Below are 13,527 nucleotides of genomic sequence, written 5' to 3' on the forward strand. Positions count from 1 at the left end.
CTTCAGGACCCAAAAGCCAGTAGCACCATCAGATGCCAGCATTCTGCTCTTGGTTTTCCTAGCCTCCAGAACCACAAACCAAATAAACTTCTATTGCTTATAATATACCCAGTTAGTAATATTCTGTAATGACAGCAGAAAAAAGACCAAAAAGAGAACATTGACATTGAAATATAAGGCTCTTGCTATAATAACTAAAATGTGCAAGTGACTTTGAACCTGCATTAGAAATGAACCCCCAGATTCAAACTGTCTTGTGGGTGTCAAGGATTCACTCAGACAGCAAGCAAGAGAATGCACCAAGGCAAAGTTTAAATTTATTTCTGCAGAAGGGCGAGAACCCACCCAGACATGAGGAAGCAGGTGTGCCAGGCAGAAAAGTATATCCAAAGATATGAAAGTTATACTCATGTAGACTAGACACAAAAAAGGGTTCAATAGCTAACTCCTACTGCAAGTTCCAACCAAAACAAGAAAAAACCCCAAAAACCAACCGGGTAAAAATGGCCCTTCCATTCTAGTGCCCATTCTTTGGTCATAGGTGCTTTTAAATTTATTTATTCTTGCGTAGAAACCACCCTTACCAAACCCACTCCCCCACCTTAACCAGATAACATGCTCCTGATGGAAAAACAGGACAGAGAGAGTGACTTCTGCTCACAGAGTTTGAAGAAAAGAACACAAAAACAGGAAAAGTCTGAAATTCAGAGATAACTTAAGTGGTCATGACCAGAATGTTGATAGCAATGTTAACATAAAATATCATTCTGATGAGAAACTACCTGCAAAAGAGGCAGAAGAACTAGAAATTGAAGTAAAGGCTTTCCTTGTCAGGTAGTTTTGAAGAAATGGGCAAAACTGTGTCCATGTGCTAGGACTTTCTAGAATATAGAATTTAAGAGTGATGAAGTGGGATATCTGCTGGGAAAATATCTAGCAGCATGGCATTCAGCCTAGCTTGTGCTGACTCTAAAGTTTGTTATGCAGGTTATATTGTTGATTCCTATTATTACAGAGTGATATGTGAGAGAAAAGAAATGACATAAATATAGAACTTATAATTTAAGGAAAGCTGAGCAAATAGATTTGGAAAATGCACAGCCTAGCCATGTAAAAAAGCATGTCTGGAAAGGAAACCAAGGATGTGACCAAGTGACCCTAGCTGAAGAGATTCATAGGGAATGAAGAGACTTTGGTGTCATTCCCTAATAATTAAGACAATGGAGAAGAGAATGCAGTGGCCTTTCAGAGAACTTTGAGGCTGCCCCTCCCATCCCGGCTGGTGTGTGTGGGGAGGGATATTTTGGCCTTAAGAGCAGAAATGTTCAAGGTCACCTAGACTGTCTGCCTCTCTAGCTCCAGTGCAGGGCTCTTTGGCTGTTCCAGCTTATGTGGATTCAGGTGTTACTCAACACCTGCCCCTCCCACCTCCCTCCAAAATGTGTAAAGCTTGTCAGTTGTCCTGTTGTGCTAATTCTGTACATTCACAGAGTTCAAGAGCATGTGGGAATATGAGTTTCTCTACCTATATTTTGACGGATGTTATGGGCTACATGGGGGTCCAGGCAGAGAACTGGCACAGGAAGAGCGCTACCTCAGTAACAGCCCCTATTAGGACAAGGCTAAATGGAAATGTGCTGTTAGAAGTGAAGCTGTCACAGAGAGTCCCCACCAGGGCAAAGCCTAATAAAGCCATGGGAGCAAAATCACACTTGAGACTTCAGATCTACAGGGCTGCTAGCACAGAACAGTAGGCTAGTAAGATTTCAGGTTTGAGATTTCAGCCCAGTAGACTGAACTGCCGGGTAGACTGAACCCATCAAACTGTTTGCAGGACTGTCAGGGCCAGGACATCACAAACCTTGCTCCAAGTATGAAGATCTTTAGAAGTGAGATTCTTTTCCTTTAAAGACAAGTAAGTAGCTGCTACAGATTTTCCAAGCCTAGAGCATAAACTGCCCCTCTACCTCCCTTCAGCGTGGATGAGACGACAGAATAAGCAGACGCTGCCACCAAGAAGTGAAAGTCCAGTGTCACTTCCATAAGGGAAGGAGGAGAGTTCCAGGTCCCAGAGGGATGAAACAAACCTGAACATATCTACTATCTTATTGTACTGTACTTCCTCCTGACAGTGTTCCTTGCTATAAAAGATCCTAACACACCTGTAGGCTGTGAGATAGTAGCTTGTCACCAGTTCAGATTGAGAGGGCTCACTTGAGATGCAGACAGCCTGAAGAAGAAACACAGAGCTGTGGACTGGGTTAGACATCTTGATTCTCAGCTGCTGAGCTCAACTGCCCTCCCCAACCACCAAGCCAGGCCTATCTGTCCAGATGTCCAGCTGCTCACTCCTCCAGACAAACTCCATGCAATCCAGATTTATAGTAAAAATATACAATAGTGTCTATATGAGTATTAACCTTGATTGTAGAAGTTATTTGTATGGAGACCACCAGGTGCACCTGCACAAGAATCTTGCTGACTTAGGACTAATAGGTCACTAGAAATCAGCACCCCTCTCACACACACACAAACGCATGCGCGCGCGCGCGCACACACACACACACACACACACACACACACACACACACTACAGCCTGAACTCCAGTGTAGCCATCCTGGACTTTACTTTTCCCTACAGAAGGTGATTTGTGCAGTGAGACTGCTGCATCTCCTCACAGTTGGCTTTAAATAAATCCCTTTTGTTTTTTTTTTTGTTTGTTTGTTTGTTTGTTTTTCCAGTACCAGGAACTGAACTCATGACCTCACACTTGCCAGGCAGGCACTGTGCCACTGATCTAAATCCCTAGCCCCATCCCTTTTTTATAACCACCACCCCCACCATGGCCTCCTTTGATTTGGTCAGCAACAAGCAAATGAATCTCAGTATATGACCTAAGTGGCCAGTAGCACATTGCATCCAGAACTAGGAATGTGGAATCAAAGGGACTGATACTCTAACTTTCAGACAATGTTGTTTTCCTGGTTAAATTTTGGACTTATGTGGGACCTAACTCCCCTTTCTTCTTTTCTATTGCTTGCTCTGGAATAGAATGATTCTCTGTGTTTGTCCCACCGTTGCATTTTGGAAATAAATAACTTGTCTACTTTCAAAGGGACACAGCTGAGAGGAATATGCTTCAGAATAAACCATGCTTTGAATCACATCTGTATTTTCTTAAATGACATTCTGGGTCTTAGACTTCAGAGCTGAGCTGGAATAACTTGATGTCAGAGCTCTGGGGATGAAATGAATGTATTTTGTTGATGATAATGATGTGTACCTAGGGGACCAGAGATAGAATGATCTGGTAGGAATGATCCCTCAAAAACCCATTTGAAATTTAATTGTTATTGAGTTGATGTTAAGAGTAGGGACCTTTAAGAGGTGCTGATAGGCAGAGTTCTCATGAAAATGTTAATATCATTATCACAAGAATGGCGTAGTGATCACAAGAATGGGTCCCTGTTAAAAAGAATGAATTTGACCTGGTGGAGATAAAATGGCATGTAAGTCCATGTGCTATGTCAGCACCATGCTTTTGAAATTTCCATCCTTTAAAGCCAGGGGGCCAATAAATTTCTGTTGTTCATAATTTATCTGGTCTGTGATATTTATTCTCCTATAGTGGCAGAAAATGGACTAAGACAAAGGAAGTAAGGAAGTAAAAAGACGAAGCTTTTTAAAGCTGTCTGATACCTCCTCCATTTTGGGACACTTCCTTAAATGTTAAGTAAGGAACAAGAATAAATCTCAGCAAGGGTTGCTCTGAAATGAATCTGATACCAAATATAAGAAACTGGATGCTGTAGGGACATCAAAGAACAATGTAAAAGTCAGATTGTTATTCCACAAAGCTAAGGAAAAATGAAGTGAACATTTAGATTAGAAATGTTAAGGAATCGAGACACATAAACTTAGCAACAATGATAGGGATGCTGTTGTAGAATAGTTTGGACTTCCTGCAGGTCCTTTTAAAATCTAACTTCTCAATTTGAAAAAAAATCACTTCTGTTACATTTGTTATGGGTTAGCAATAAAAAGGCCACCCTCCATAGACCAATAAGTAAATATATTATAGAAAAAAGAATATTAGCTTCCTCAGTATCAGAGAAATATTACAAATAAATAAAATAGAAGGCTAAGATAAATCCAATGAAGATAGATCCAATGAACTGAGAGATATTAATACAAACATGTTTATTTTAAATTATAAGTGTACAGATGGACATGGAAATAAATGTGGATGTCTATATTCATGAATCAGAATACATGCATATATTTCCTAGCTCTGTCTGATGAGAGAATCTAGGAACAACCACACATTAGCAACCAAGTGAGTACACCAAGAGCTTAGACATATCTAGGTCTCTGTGTATATATGTGAATCTGGAAATATATATCCGACAAAGGCAAACTTAGCTTCTGTTCCTTTTTATACTTTATGATCACATCTACCTATACACACCCATCTATCTACACAGCTATCTGTTTATCTAATATATCATTTATCTACCAAATATATCATTATATAAATTTATTATCTATCGTTTATACACGTCTATCTATCTAGTCTACCATTCATCTACCTATCTGTATACATACACGCCTAGCTACATGTCTAAATGTCCCCATCCATCTCTGAGTAATGTCTCATTAATGTATAGTCATAAACAATGCTGAAAAATTTTCTTCCTTTCTTTTTTTTAATAAATTATTTCTTTTTGAGACAAGGTCTTACCTTGTAGTTCAGGCTGCCCTGAACTCACTAGGGACCCTAAGCTGGTCTCGAACTCATAGTAATCCTCCTCCTGCAGCCTGAGTGCTGGGATTACAGGCATGCGCCACCTTCCTGGACTCAGGTGAGATAAATATTAAGTAAGAAGAGAAATAAAATGTACTTTGAGATTTTTGTCATTGTGAAAACAATGGACAAGGTGCCATGAGACATAGTAACCTGACTGACTCGATGGACAGGGTAGTCTGTGTATCACAGCTAACATGATTAGGGGTAACAAACATCTCCTATTTGACTCCAAAGAGGTGAATGAGCAAGGCATTCTGGTGCGCAGCATGGACTTAAACCTTAAGAACCATTATAGTGGCCCAGAAAAAAGTTTATAGCACGTAGGACAAATAGCAAAGAAGAGAAGGTAAGGGATAGACTGAAATTCAGTAATAGGCATAAATAATATTTTTAAAAATGTTCAGAATTTTAATTTTACTTTAAAAATTCTAAGACCCAAAATAATCAAGAGTTAACATTTTGGGATTTAGTACATGCAGTTAGGAGTGAACTTTTTACTTCTATCTAAAACTAAAATCACTTTTTTTCACTTGCAGGAACATTTTACTTTGGGGATTAAATTTCAAGTATCAAGCCTGAACAGAAGCACATAAAACATTTGGAAATTAGTGTCATATAACAATTAATTCCCACCCCATTCTCAAAATGAACCTGAAGCTGTTTCTTTCTGTATAAATTTTGAGAACACAAAAATAAATATTTTCTAGAGTGGATATATCTGAGGAATATAAATGGGCTCTGATGAAGAAAATCAATACTAAAGTCCAGGACATGATCTATTGATAATGCGTCAGACACTGATTTTTCTTTTAATTTAAAAGAGAACAAAAAAATTACCTGAGTCTTTCCAGAAAGCTCTTGACTGTGCCTTACTTTTATGGGAGACTTTGGTATGATCTTTAATCCCCTAATAGAGTATTCCTGATCATGGTTCTTGAATAACACCTTCACTGTTCAAGGTTCTCCAAGAACAGTAGCTATTAACTAACAAATGAATGTGTTCAATTACTCTGTTGCCATTTGTACCTTTCTTCATGAGCTGATTTTGGAAAGGATATAATAAATGGCTATTTCTTTTCTTCATTAGGTTATCACCAAATTCACTGTCTTCTGGCTTCAAGCATGACTGCAGAAATATGACCATAAAACAGTACCTCCTCATTATACCTGGAAGCAGTAGGAGTATAGTATTTATAATCTCATTATCTCAATGGATAGTTGTAGCTGTGCATATGCTCTCATTATCTCTACCAGGAATTGTAATGATATATAGAGTCTCATTTTCTGTGCTGTGGAATTGGAGAGCTACATTTAAAACCGAGCGTTCTGCCTTGTAAGTAGTATGAGGTGGGCGTATAATTGGTAGAAAGTGCATCTAGCTTTTGTTTCATCCGTATTTTCATTTTTCACCTATATTTGATATTTTCTCCTCAAATTTCTGTAATTAAAAAATTCTTCTAATAATAGAGAATTAGGAAAATAGAGTCAATAAAAGTACCAAGGAGAATATTAGTTAGGATATTAACCCATCTTGACAGTCGCAGTCACGTCACTCAGCCCATCCCCCACCTTCAGACTGTCGTTCAGGTGTACATGAAGAGAGATCAGGTAGCGAAGTCACAAAGACTTATATTTTAGTTTTGAACTTTCTATTCTCACTTCATTCCAATAGAAATAGGCTTTCCTACATGAAATATTATGGAACATGCTCTTTGCTTATAAGGAATAATTCAAAATGAAAAAAAATTGGTTATAAACGCTTACCATATGCATGATGTTACAAAATTTCAGTCTCAGAATAGTAACAGGGAGGCTCAAGGAGAGAGGAATAAAGAAAAATACACAGTTCACAAATCTTTTTTTTTAATTTTAAAGAGAAAAAGATAAACAATGAAACCCGAGTTTCGAACAGGTTAATAAGGTAGTTACAGTAGTTGATACACTATACTTTTTGTCTTCCTAGTAGTTAAACAGAGTACAAGACACAAATCTTATACTTCATGTTGGCGGATAAACTCCACCAAAATAAAAATAGGCAGAGGTAAAATTTTAGCCCTTACAAGCTAAGAACTGGCATATATGTCCAAGTGACTGATTAATGTATTGTACAATCAAATCTACTAAAGGATTTCCATTTTTTCTACTTTTTGTTGGAAATTTAATAATTACTTAAGGTAAGATATAGTTCAGTGACATAAGCACTTGCCTGGCAACCCTGACGTCATGAGTTCAATTCCTGATACCAAAGAAAAAAACAATAATAATTACTTAAGCTCATCCCTTTAAATAAAAATAACATACACAAATATAAACAATTCCAGTATTACTGGTGTAGCTTCAACTCTTTAGCCTTAGAAATAATGAAATATTATTTGCCTTTTAATTCCTACACTACATTCTGTGCCCTTCACCTCTCACATTAATACGATAGATTATTTCTCTTGGAAACTCTCATGCCATGTTTACAAACATCAGAATCCAAAGAGTCTAAGCCTGTTTGTAGATTTATGGCAAAAAGACAACTAGAGAATAAATGCTTTTGCCTGTTTATTCTTTTTTTTTTTTTTTTTTGTACCATGAATCAAACTCACAACCTCGCACTTGCCAGGCAGGCATTGCACAGCTGAGCTATATCCCCAGCCTACCTATTTATTCTTATATGCTTTATTGTATGGGTTTTGTTGTTGAAATTTTTTAACAATTCAATGCGTTTTTTCATTAAGTAGTTGTACTTAATGGCTCCAGTATCTAAGGAGGTTGTAGAACTCCTATCTTGAACTAACCAAAGATGGCTCTCTGATGGGTCTTCTAAGGTAACAGGTCTTATTATTTCCTATTTCCATACTCAAATGGAAATAGCACTATTTGTCATAGCCCATTTTGTATTGTGTGATAGTTAACTGATGTGTCGATTTGAATTAGAAGCACTCAATTAAATTGGATCAGCATAGTTCTGAGTCTGGTTGAAGGGATTTACTAAAGATATGCTGGGATTCACCGGGTGTGCGTGACAGCAACCAATAAGCTTGCCACCTGAACGCAGTGAAAGGGAAGTAAAGACGGAAGGCTCCCTTCTGTTTCTGTGGGGGAGCTCCAGTCTTCACCTTCAGGGGGGACAGCCTCTCCTGGCTTCCATGGCAGACCCTTCATCCTCCTCATATGGATTTGCAGGGGGCACTGAGCTCCGGGCCTTCGACTGGGCTCCTTCAGATGTCCAGCTTTTGCACTTTTCTACACCTGACTCTGCAGGCAGCCACTACAAGTCAATCTTGTAAATTCTTATATATTTGTATACCTTGCATTAAATCTCTTTCTGTCTTAAGTACTGACCGATACACATTGATATAAGAAAATTCTTGGTGCTGAATAATTCATAAAGGAAAGAGATAAGCAAACAGCTTTCCACTGGTGTTTGGTGAAGGTTCCCTAATTATAGAACAACATGGAGCAGACACAGGAGGAGAGGGAGGCACAAAAGAGAAAGCACGTGGCAAAAGGAAACAGGAGACTTGGAGGGGTCAGATTCACTCAGATACCAACTCAGTTTTTTTATAGTTTTTTTTTTAACTTTGTTAAAGATAACAATATGTAGGGGCTGGGGACTTAGCTCAGCGGCAAAAGCACCTGCCTGGCAAGTGCAAGGCCGTGAGTTCGGTTCCCAGTACCGGAGAAAAACCAAAAAAACCAAACAAACAAATAAAGATAACAATATGTAATATAACAACCATTGTTAATGTCTTATCATCTTGTTCTGAAACTCAGTTTCTTGGGAACTAATCTACTTCTTGGGACCTGCATTAATCCTTTCATGAAGATGGTCCTGATTCGATCACTACCCCTCTGGGCTCTACTGCTTAAAGAAGGTATAACTGTAATATAACGCTGGGAAAGTAAGACTCATCATGAGTTTTGGCAGAGATAAGTCATACTGAAGCATAGCTTTCTACCCCTGACCCCTGAAATTCCTTTCTCATAATGTAAAACGTCACCCCAATAGTTCCCAAGGTCTTAACTTTTTCCAATATGACTGAAAAGCCTCAAGTGGCAATTTCTATCTGAGACTCAAGGCAAATTCCTTTCAGCTGTGAGTGTATTGAAAAAAAGGTACATGCTTCCAAGACACAGTGGCTGGGATTCTTATTTTGTTCCAATTACCACAAAAGGGAAAGACAGTCAAGTAGGAAGGAGTGAATGCCCCAAAGTAAGACTGAACCCCAGCGGGATTCAGATGTTAAACACTAAAGCTGAAGAATAATCTTCCTCATATCCACTGTCATATTTCTGGACCTTTAGACAGGGAGTGGGGCCTCGAGGCTTTTCTAAATTCAATCACCACAGCTGTTTAGTCTGGATCTATGCCCTGATGCTTATAGCTTTGCTCAGGATGGCATGGCATGCTAGCTATAAGTACAATTTTGAGGTCTAAGAAGTTGTGGTCTTATGCTCACAGTTCTGTTAGATGTTTTAGTGTAGAACCTCTGCAGCTGTTCGATACCCACACTGAGTTTCTGTCAAGCCTCTAAGGCTTTCCTTGAATCTTGGTAGAAGTCACCATGATCCCTCAGATTTGTGTTCTGCTTTCTTCCTGCATTACCACCACTAACAACATTTGTTGCTCCCTTTGGAGCACTGGTACTAGCACACCTGGGCTTATATAATCCATTGCAGCACCTAAGCATTGCGTTAAACTGTGAGAAGACAGTGCCAAAGCCACTATGGGTTTCACCAGTGGAGTGTGCCCTGGATCCATTTCCTTATTTTCCTGACTGTATGATCCTGTGATGGATGAAGTGGCCTTGCAGGTTTCTGAGACGCCCTCTGGGCTGCTTTCACATTCTCCTTGTACATGACACCTGGCCTCCTTCCATTTGCAATAATCCCTTCAATAAATGGAAACTTGGCTGTACTCTCATTTTGTTTTCCTGAGCACACCTTTTGTTCACTCTTTAAGTGGCCAAGCTGCAAACTTCCTGTTTGTTTCCCTTTGTGTCTAAATATCACTATGAATCTCACCGCAAGCAGCCAGTAGCACACATCCAATGTCTTCCATATTTTACTTAGAAAATTTTTTCGTTAAATGTGTAGGATATCACATTTAAGTTCAGCCTTCCATGAAGCCCTAAAGCACAGACACAGTGCACCCAAATTCTTTGTAAAGGTTTGACAAGAGTGGCTTTTCTTCAACTCAATTTCTTATTTCCATCTGAGACCTCATCAGCAGGGCCTTTACTGACCACATTTCTATCAGTATTCTAGCCACAGACAAGTGATTGATCTCTAAGAATTGCTATCTCTGCTCTAGGCTTTTCATCTTTGCAGACCACACCAGAATCACCCACAACAATATGTTTATAGCAATATTGGCTTTTTACTCCTAAGTTTTCTAATCTCTTCCCCTTACCCAGTTCCAAAACTTCTTCCACATTCTCAAGTATCACTATAGCCACAATCTCTCTACTCTGGACCATTTTCTGCTACTGTAATGAAATAGGCAATATGGGATAATGTGTAAAGAAAAGAGGTTTATTTGGCTCTTGGAAGTCTAAGTCACATGATGCTGGCATTTGGTTAGAGGTCCCTGGTTGTGTGATGATATGGTAGAAAATCAGAGGAGACATGTGCAGCTGCAAAAGAGAGATCACATGGCAAGAGAAACTGAGAGACAGGAGGGGTTAGACTCATTCTTTTATAACAAACACTCTCTTGGGTACTGATCTATTCCACAAGCTTTAATTCCTTCATGAAGACACTCATAACTTAATATATCTTCCACTAAAGGCCTACCTTGTAAAGATCCCACTACCTTAAGATTATCGCACCAGGGAATTACACCTCAGCATGAGCCTCGACAGGGACAAAATACATCCAAACTATAACACTATGCTACTGAAACTGTCAATAGCAGCTCAAGAATTCATTTACAAGCAATATCACATTCAATGCTACTCACCTTGCTTCATCTGCTGAACCTAGTCACATGCAAGCACTCAAGCTCAATGTTAGTCTAGATTTATTCCAGTTATATCCATGATAACTTTTCCTTTCAAGGCCATGGGATTTCATTCTTGGTCAGTCCATCACTAGAGTGTGTCTAATAGTGTGAGATTTCATTAAAAGACTTGATAGACTCCAACTTGTTCTTCCTAGTGGACTCCTAGCTTAATCTTTTTAATCATTTTGGGGAAGTGAGGAAGTGTTATGAGGGGTGCCTATCTTTAAATAAACTTCATTTTTCAGAGGAGTTTCAGACTCAATTGCAAAATTGAGCAGAAAGTATTGAGTTTCTTATATACTCCTTACTGACACACATGCATAGCCTTCCTGATTATGAACATTTTCTCTTATAATGGTACATTTGTCACACTTGATAACCTATATTAATATATTATTATCCATCAGAGTCTTTAGTTTACATTTCAGTACAGCCTTGATGTTATACATTCTAAAGTTTCCTACAAATGTGTAATGACATGTATCTACCATGATAGTATATATTATAAATTCCATGTAATTACTATATACTGTGTTATAAACATCCTCATATAGATTTGTGGGTGGACATTACCTTTTAACTCCTTTTTATAAATACCAAGGGATACAACTGTTGAGTAGAATATGTTTAGTTTTATAAGAAACCACCAAACAGTTCTCCAAAGTAGCTTTTATTTGTATTCCTCTCCCAAAAATGAGAGAGGCTGTTGTTTCTCATCCTTGTCAATGTGCGGTTTGTGGTGCTATGGATTTGGACCACTCTGTTGTGCAGCTAAAGAAAAACTACCTTGATAGTAGCAATATTTCTGACATGAAGCTGTGGTTTTTACACAATTTGTTATTCACCTATTTTCTAGACACCAGCTGCTTGACCTACAGTTCTGACAGAAACTATGCGTAGAGGGCTCAGTCTCATTACACAGTCCCCTAACTACAGATCCCAGCCTGAAGTAGCGAGGCTCAGGTTACCCACACTTCTGTCTGACTCAGCTACCAATAGGGTTTCCTATGACCACCTCCTGAGGTTTCACGGTTTGTCACAGAAGATCACAAAACTCAGGGGAACACTGCATTTACATCTACTAGTTTGTTATAACGATACTAAAAAGGGTACAAATTAACAACTGATGAAGATGTCCACAGGGCAACGTACAAAGGAGGGGCTTAGAGATGCCATGCTCTCTTCAGGAGCCAAGATAGAAGCTCATCTGCCAAACCCAATTGTTTAGAATTTTTAATGGATTCTACATTATGTGAGCATGATGAACTTTGTCATTGGTGATTTAATCCAATTTCCAGCTACTTATCTGAAGGGTGGGGCTGAAGGCTCCTTTGACCATCAACTAAGAGTTGTTTCCAAACAAATTATGAAACTTTCTTCATCTTATTATTAGTGGCCTTTGTCTTCCTTTTCCTCTCTGGATGCCTCTGATTTGTTATAGTTTGTGTAACCCTTAATAACTTGACTGAATTAAGAAATATCTAGCAGAGTAATAAAGCACAGTTCTGGGTGTGTCTGTCGAGTATTTCCAGTGATAACTGGCATGTAAGCTTATGAATTAATGGGGGAAAGACTCTTCCAGATTGTGAGTAGTGCTACCAACAGTCTTGTAGCTTGGGTAGGACAAAGGGGAAATAAGGAAGTAGGCACAGATCCTGGAGAGCCCCAGTCTCCCCCTGAGGTGTATCTTTTGCTGCTGTCATCTATGGACATTGGATTCTAGGTTTTTCAGCCTTGTGAGGCAGATTTATAGCAACGATTCTTCCAGGTGTGGGTCTTGGACTCCCGCCACCTCCCGGCAGTCTCTGTGCTGTGGCTTGCGGCTTCTTGGACAGAGCAGCTGCTGGATGTTGCCACGCTCCAGTGCACAGATGGCCCTTGTGGGCTTCCCTGCTTCTGTTCCTTGTAAGCCAACCAAAGAGGTCCTCTTGCAGAACTGTATGCCTGTTCTGCTCCCCTAGAGAGCCCTAACCAATGCAGCAGGTGTGTCCTGGAATAGAATCTCCTATTTATCTCAAATAAGTTCATTTCTTTGGAGAGCCACTCTTTGTGTTATTACTTTAGGTTGACATGTTCTATGACTTTTGCTTTTAAATTTATAAGCCAAATTAACTTTTTATTCTGTTTATTCTTTTCTCTACTTCTTAATTTGTCTATTTAGAGCAGAGTAGGCATATCAAATAAGATCAGACACTTTGCCTTCATTTCTATTGTCTGACACTACAACAAGTAGATTGTTTTCATGTAATAAGAGAAAAACTATTTGCACCTGATATAATTTTAGTAAAATTCCAAACATTATAATGGTTATGGATGTATTATAAATTTTTGTTTGGCTTTCAAAAATTAATACATTTTCTCTGAAAATTGTCTGTTACAATTTCCAAATATATTTTAATACAAATTTTCATAATATTTTCCCCCATGTATAATTATTTCTTATTTCTAAAATTGTTCTTTCATGAATACATTTGACAAAGAATTTACTATTTAGCTAAACTCTTCAAATAAGAGTTTCCTGGTCTCTTCAGTGACCAGGAAAATATTTCTTCGTCTTTCATTGCATTAAGGATACTTCTCTATTATACCTTACATTCTAATTTATGTTCTTTTTATCTTTGGTTAATAATTTCAAAGAGGACACTTAGGTCATTAAAATATGATTTATTCTTTTTATTTTTTATTTTATTTTATTTTATTTTTTTTTTTTTTTTTTTTTTTTTTTTT

This window comes from Chinchilla lanigera, unplaced genomic scaffold, assembly GCF_000276665.1.
Source record: "Chinchilla lanigera isolate Chin_1 unplaced genomic scaffold, ChiLan1.0 scaffold00008, whole genome shotgun sequence".
NCBI classification, from domain to species: Eukaryota; Metazoa; Chordata; class Mammalia; order Rodentia; family Chinchillidae; genus Chinchilla; species Chinchilla lanigera.